The sequence below is a fragment of the Hyaena hyaena genome, unplaced genomic scaffold, assembly GCF_003009895.1.
Source record: "Hyaena hyaena isolate Hyena2069 unplaced genomic scaffold, ASM300989v1 scaffold_1217, whole genome shotgun sequence".
In the NCBI taxonomy this organism is placed as follows: Eukaryota; Metazoa; Chordata; class Mammalia; order Carnivora; family Hyaenidae; genus Hyaena; species Hyaena hyaena.
This window is the reverse complement of record NW_024081822.1, coordinates 231,829-238,255: the sequence shown is the minus strand read 5'-3', so window position 1 is coordinate 238,255 and position 6,427 is coordinate 231,829. Positions and strand designations below refer to the sequence as shown.

The 6,427-nt window shown below is 40.7% G+C and overlaps 1 long non-coding RNA gene across 1 annotated transcript in view; it reads right to left on the bottom strand.

Moving 5' to 3' along the window:
* Positions 1 to 1,126: 1,126 nt before the first annotated feature.
* The window catches only part of LOC120224543, a 9,716-nt gene continuing 4,415 nt past the window's right edge, over positions 1,127 to 6,427 (bottom strand). The window contains exons 2-3 of the long non-coding RNA XR_005526603.1: positions 2,872 to 2,947; positions 1,127 to 1,234 (exon numbers count right to left, since the gene is read on the bottom strand). This is a non-coding gene — a long non-coding RNA (uncharacterized LOC120224543). The remainder of the gene's footprint in view (positions 1,235 to 2,871; positions 2,948 to 6,427) is intronic.

The following is a 6,427-nucleotide window of genomic DNA, read 5'->3' as shown; positions in this document are numbered from 1 at the left end:
CATGTGATGACTTAGAACTTTTTTAATTCGTTGAGACTTCTCTATTCTGGAGAATATTCTGTGTGCACTTGGGGGAAAAGGCATATTCTGCTGTTTTATACTGGAATATTCTGAATAGATCACTTATATTCATTGGGTCCACTGTATCATTCAAAGGCACTGTTTCCTTGTTTATTTTCTTTTTTTCTTTTCTTTTTTTAAATGTTTTATTTATTTCTAGGAGAGAGAGAGAGACAGCGTGAGCAGGGGAGGGTCAGAGAGAGAGGGAGTCACAGACTCTGAAAGAGGCTCCAAGCTCTGAGCTGGCAGTCAGCACAGAGCCCAACGCGGGGCTCGAACCCACGAACCACGAGATCATGACCTAAGTGGAAGTCGGACGCTTAACTGACTAAGCCACCCAGGCGCCCCTCCTTGTTTATTTTCTGCTTAGATGATCTATCCATGTAAATGTGATGTGAAAATTCCCTAGTGTTATTATATTACTATCGATTAGGTATATTATGTTTATTATTAACAGTTCTGTGTATTTTTGTGCTCACATGTTGGGCACATATATATTAACATTTGTTAGATTTTGTTGGATTGTTCCCATTATGATTTTATAGTGTTTTTCTTTGTCTCTTCTTTTTTTAAAATGTTTTTATTTGTGAGAGAGAGACATAGCATGAGTAGGGGAGGGTCGATGTTGCGGACGAAATGACACAAAGACAAGACACACACAAAAGACAGACATAGACACAACTCCGGCTGGAGGAACAATTCTACGCAAGCCCCTCTTGTGGTTTATTTTATACCCCGGTAACTGGATACAAACTGAAATCTACAAGATGCATTCCTTTACCAAATAAGGGCAAGTAGCCAAACACATTTCAAGGACAGGGGGGAGCAAAGGGAGGAAGCGACCACAACATGTTTACTCAGAGGCCTGCTCACAATTCCAGCCTCTTCCTTATTTCTAAGGAGGGCATGTTCCCTCGTGTGCGAGCATTATCATTAACCTTGGATATTATGTGCAGGCCCCTTGGCAGAACATCCTGTTTGAAGGCATGATCTGCCCAGGCAGAGAGTCCCGTGTGCATGTACATCTCTACATCCCTAACCACGCTTTCTTGTGGTCACTGTCGGGCTCCCACATCTCCCCCTTTTTTCTGAGAACCGGTAGCAAACTGTAAGGCTGCGAGAACGCGTTGTCTATCCTTTTTTAGTTGTTGCCTTCTTCGCCAGCACCGGAAGACTAAAATAATAACACAGCATATGAATAAAGTATTCACGAGAACAGTTCCAATTAGGGTAGACACATGCCCAAGAGGATTCAAATTATTTATCCCTTTCTGTAAATCCTTTAACAGATTTGACCCAGTAATGTCAGGTAGCGTTTTGCTAATTTTAGACAAAATTTGCTGCTCTAACTCCATAATTTCCTTAGTTAGGTTTTGATGCACTGTTAATGACCGTTTCACCTTTTCCCAACCTTCACTCATGTCAAAAGGCACAGATGTTATACATCATTGAGAGGAGTTCCAATCACATTTCAATACACTTTTTGTGGATAAGACAGTTAATAGATCCCCAAGCCACGAAACAATATGTTGAAGATTGAGTACATCATTTACAAGTTGTGCATCCAGATCTCGTTGTTGTTGCCATAATAAATGAGATTCTTTATGCCATTCCCGTACAAAGTCTGCTGTTTGAATCCCTTGATGCAAAGCAAGTCCAGCCATGGCAGCGGTTGCAGTAACTGCAGCCACTGCAAAAATCGAAGCTATGATTAGTCCAAGCATGCGTCAGGACCGGTGAAGCAAGGTTTGTATAGCAGTCACCAAATGAGATACAGCAAAAGAGTCCGACCAAGGTCTTGTCAAATTTACAGGTAGCCATACTTCGGTTCGAGTTTTAACAATCACTAATGAAAAATTAGAGTTATTGATTTGTGTTTCATAACTTTTCCACCATGACTGATTTACACATTGTGTTAGATTACAATGATTACATGATATAGATCCCTCTGTGGCATTCCAAGTCCAATTCCCATACATCAATGCAAAGGGGTATTTTAGACAAGCCGTAGCAGAATAGGATTTATTAACATGCAAGTTAACATGAAAGGGACCTGAACTGTCAGTCTTACCCAAAGTATAGTTTCCTGACCATATAGCGAGATTCCCTGAAACTGCCCATAATTTCCAAATATTCCCTTGAAAGTGGGGATACCCTAACAATTGCAACTGAGGGGGAACGAGTGCAAACTGCTGCCATTTTACGGTTTCATTACCATTACGCATTAAAGTACCATTAATTCGATGCCATGTGAAAGTTTTGTTAAACTATTTTTCCAAAATTTGACCATGATCAGGGCTCCAATCTACAATAACAAATCCAGAAAAATTCATGACCTTAAAGGGCCGATGACCTCGGCATCTTTCCCATTCCAAAGATTCTAGAGAAGGAATAAAAAAAATTAGAAGGGCATAATGGTATAAAGGTATTAGGATGGTGACTCATTGGCGTCGTAGAGGTGTTGAATCCCCTGGTGGAAACAAGCACAGTAAAGACAGCAGGATGATAATTATTATATGTTACCCCCCAGGTATTATAAGAGTAATGATTATGCTTTCTTGTAGAGAGGCAAAAGGGATGTCCTCCGATGCACAAGGGGAGGCCTTCCACTGCAACAGTAACATTACTTATGTTATATTGATTATTATGATGATACAGATGCTCAATTCTTCCACACGTGGGTGGTGGGAAGAATGCAGTTTCATTGGTGCATACCTGTACTTCAGGTTCACCCCAAGAGACAGCTCTCACAAGAGGAGGATTAGGAACATAAGCCCAATAAGTATACTCTATCGCTTGCGCATACATTACCTGACAGGTAACCACAGCCATCTTCTCCTCTTCTTTCCTTCGAAAATGCAATTCTGCTGCTGATAGATTTTCTTTGCTTCAAATATTCAGAAAATTAAAAGTAAGTAAGGTTTTATTCAAGATGTCTTTTGGTTTCATAAATCTCTCCTGTTCCCCCTTTTTTATGTTTTCAATATACTCACATAAAGTACGATTAGCTTTTCAATGATAGCTTATCCTTGACTATTACAAGGGATGCCAAAAGTATGAATTGCATGATATTGGGATAAAAAATGAGCTAATTTTGCAGATTGGTAGGCGGGTGTATTATCAGTTTTCAATTCATTTGGGACCCCCATAACTGCAAAACAAGATAATAAATGAGTAATAACAGCGTCAGCCTTTTCAGAATGTAATGCAATAGCCCCTTGGAAATGTGTGCATGTATCTATAGTATGATGGACGCATTTTTGTTGTCCAAAGGATGAAATAAAAATTACATCCATTTGCCATACCTGATTTGCTTGCAATCCTCTTATGTTGACACCTGGTGGGGTAAATGGTAAGGTAAAAGGTGCACAAATGGAACAAGAGCGAACAATAAGATTTTTTTAATCCTTTAGAGTTAGTATGTTGCAAACGATGCTCTTGTTTTGCTGCTTCTATAGGATAAAGCAATGCATCAATTATAGTATTTCCGAATGACAAGGGTCCAGGAAGGGCGGAATGTGCACGAATATGGGTAAAGAAAATTAATTCTGAACGCCACAGAAGTGATCGTTGTACCTGATAAAACAATTTGTCAATATCTGTCTTAAGAGTTATAAGCAGTGAAACCTGAGGAAGCTGCAAACAAGAGAGAACAGCATACCGAGAATCTGAAACAATGTTAACAGTGAGTTGAGGAAAGTCTTGCAAAACTAAATAAATAGCCCACAGCTCAGCAGGCTGCACGGAGGAGAATGAATGGGGAAGGACTTTAGAACGTTTAAAAGTCCAATATCCAGCAGTATTTTTATTTGCATCAATAAAAACAGTGGGTCCTTTAACTGGAACATCTGAAATCGGAGATTGAGGTATCATGGGGTTAGTTCGAAGAAAATCAATCAATTTAGATGATGGATAGTGATTAGAAAATGAACCAGGAAATGAAACAAGGGAAATCTGCCAATTTTCATTAAATTGTAAACATAAAGATATCTGAGCATTCGTTAATTGAGTAACAATCTGGTGGAATGATCTGCCCAGTTTTTCTATTTGGAAACAGGAGGGGGAGGGGAAGGCAGAAGAGGCAAGTTGACAGCAGGAGGCAGAGAAAGAGAATTAGCAGTTTTAAATTTTGTGAGCTTAGACAGAGGAGAAGACCTAAAGTTTGTCAGGCAGTCTATATCAGTCTGGAGAAGACAAGGAACTTCCCCGAAACAAAAGGAGTTTTGGCAGCTGCTTGGGAATATTCCTTAAAGTCCCCGTCCCGAGGTAAACCAGCCACAGTTGGCTTCAATTATAGCCATTAATCTGGGAAAAGAATGAGTGAGAAGCCCTCAACATTTACTAGAAAGAGAAACAGAGAACAGGAGAGAGTTAACATCCCCTTCAGTCTAAATTTATTTCAGCCAGACCCAATAAGGTCCCCTTTATGAGGTTTTTCCAGATATTGGTTGGGCACTCTTTTAGTGAGGCAATGTCACAAAGACAGACAAAGGGTTGGGGGTGCCCTCTCTAATGAGACCAGTCAGATGTCAGTTTGGTCGTGTCCCAAAAGAACTTAAGGGATGCTTAGCTGTAGTGGTCTCAGCTTTGGAAACTATTCCGATGCCACCATAGACTGTATGCCGTTTACCACAAAATCGCAGACAGGCACAGTCAGACTCCATAGGCTTTTTGGGACCTTAAGGGTGCCCACCCGTGGAGCCACAGAATCAAACCCAGCAGGCAAGCCAGACCGAATTGCATATTCACATCTATATATATATACTAGAGGTTACTATATTCCCTCTCACAGAAATTCTACAGATAAGACTAACAATGACAATGACAATGACAAACAGGACAAAACAGATACAGAAGTGGCCACGAAATAGGTTTATGAGTTTGCTGAAGGGCCAACCGATGTTTCGGTGTGACCTGGGGGAGGGAAATAGCTGCGTCCAGCTTTTCATTTAATCCCCCAGACAGAAGCACATGTGCATTTAAGGATCCAGATGATAAGTTCATTTACCTCATTTTTTCTTAATAACAAAAATGGGAGTATTCCATGGACTATTGGAAGGCTCGGTATGTCCTTCTTTAAGCTATTGTTCCATAAGTTGTATTGCTGCTATTTTTTTTTTTTTGAGAAGGTCCATTGTTCTACCCAAACAGGAGTATCTGACTTTCAAGTTATTGGGTCAGTAGCAACAGAACAATGGCCAGATTGTGTGCTCGAGCTCTGATACTAATTGCTCTAAGGCCTCGATCTTCATTTTTGGTAATGGCCACTGCTCAACCCATTTAGGAGTATTAATTATCCATTTTAATGGGAGTGCCCGAGAAACTTGAGCAGTGGCCACTAGTTTTCCGACGGAACGGTTACAGAAGCCCCCATGGGAGAGAGAAGATCCCTTCCCCATATATTAATAGGTATTCTAACAATATAAAAAGTGACAAAAGCTGTTTTTCCATTATGGAACTGGCATTGTAAAGGACAAGTACTTTTCCAAACATCTGCAATGGAGCCTAATCCTGTCAGCATTAGAGGACTTTTTTCTTTGTTCCAGTCTCGGGGCCATTGTTGAGCGGAAATGACTGAAACATCTGCCCCTGTGTCTATTAACCCTTCAAAGCTCCTTCCTTGTATGGTTAAGGAAAGAACGGGGCGAGAATCCTTGATAAGCATCTCCCAAAATATATGTTGCCCAATACTACCAAAACCTCCTGACCTTTCATTAGGAAGAGCAAAAAAGGGAAGATAAGTATTTGTGCTATACGTTCTCCAGCCAACAATGAAGTGTAACAGAAATAGAAACCATAATTAAAATCTCTCCAACAAAATCAGAGTCTATAACTCCAGGAATTATGGTTAGGCCTCTTAAAGCTGCGCTGCTGCGGCCCAATATTAAGCCAAAGGTGCCTTTAGGCAATGGGCCAAATATGTTTGTCCTTAATTTATAAATGCCACCTCCCGGAGACAAAAGAACATTTTCAGCAAGAGGCAAATCAGCAGCCGCACTTCCTGAAGTTGCAGAGTGTAAATCTGACACCATTAAAGGTTTGGTTATTCCTCGTGTAGCAGTCATCTCCAAGGGTTGTTGGAAAACAAAGGGGTTACTTGAGGAGTGGGAGGCGCATCCAATTGAGTCCCTTGTATTGTTCTTGGGCCCTGGGGACTGAGGCCCTCTAAGTAGTTTCCCGAATGTGGGTTGCCAATAGGATTGCCGTATTTATCAGTTTTAGAACGACATTCATTGGTCCAATGAAGCCCCTTGCCGCATTGGCGGCAAAGCCCAGGGGGCTTATTTCATTTTGTATATCCTTGTTTTGCCCTCAATTTTCTGCAATCCTTTTTCATATGTCCAGGCTTCCCACAATGGTAACAATT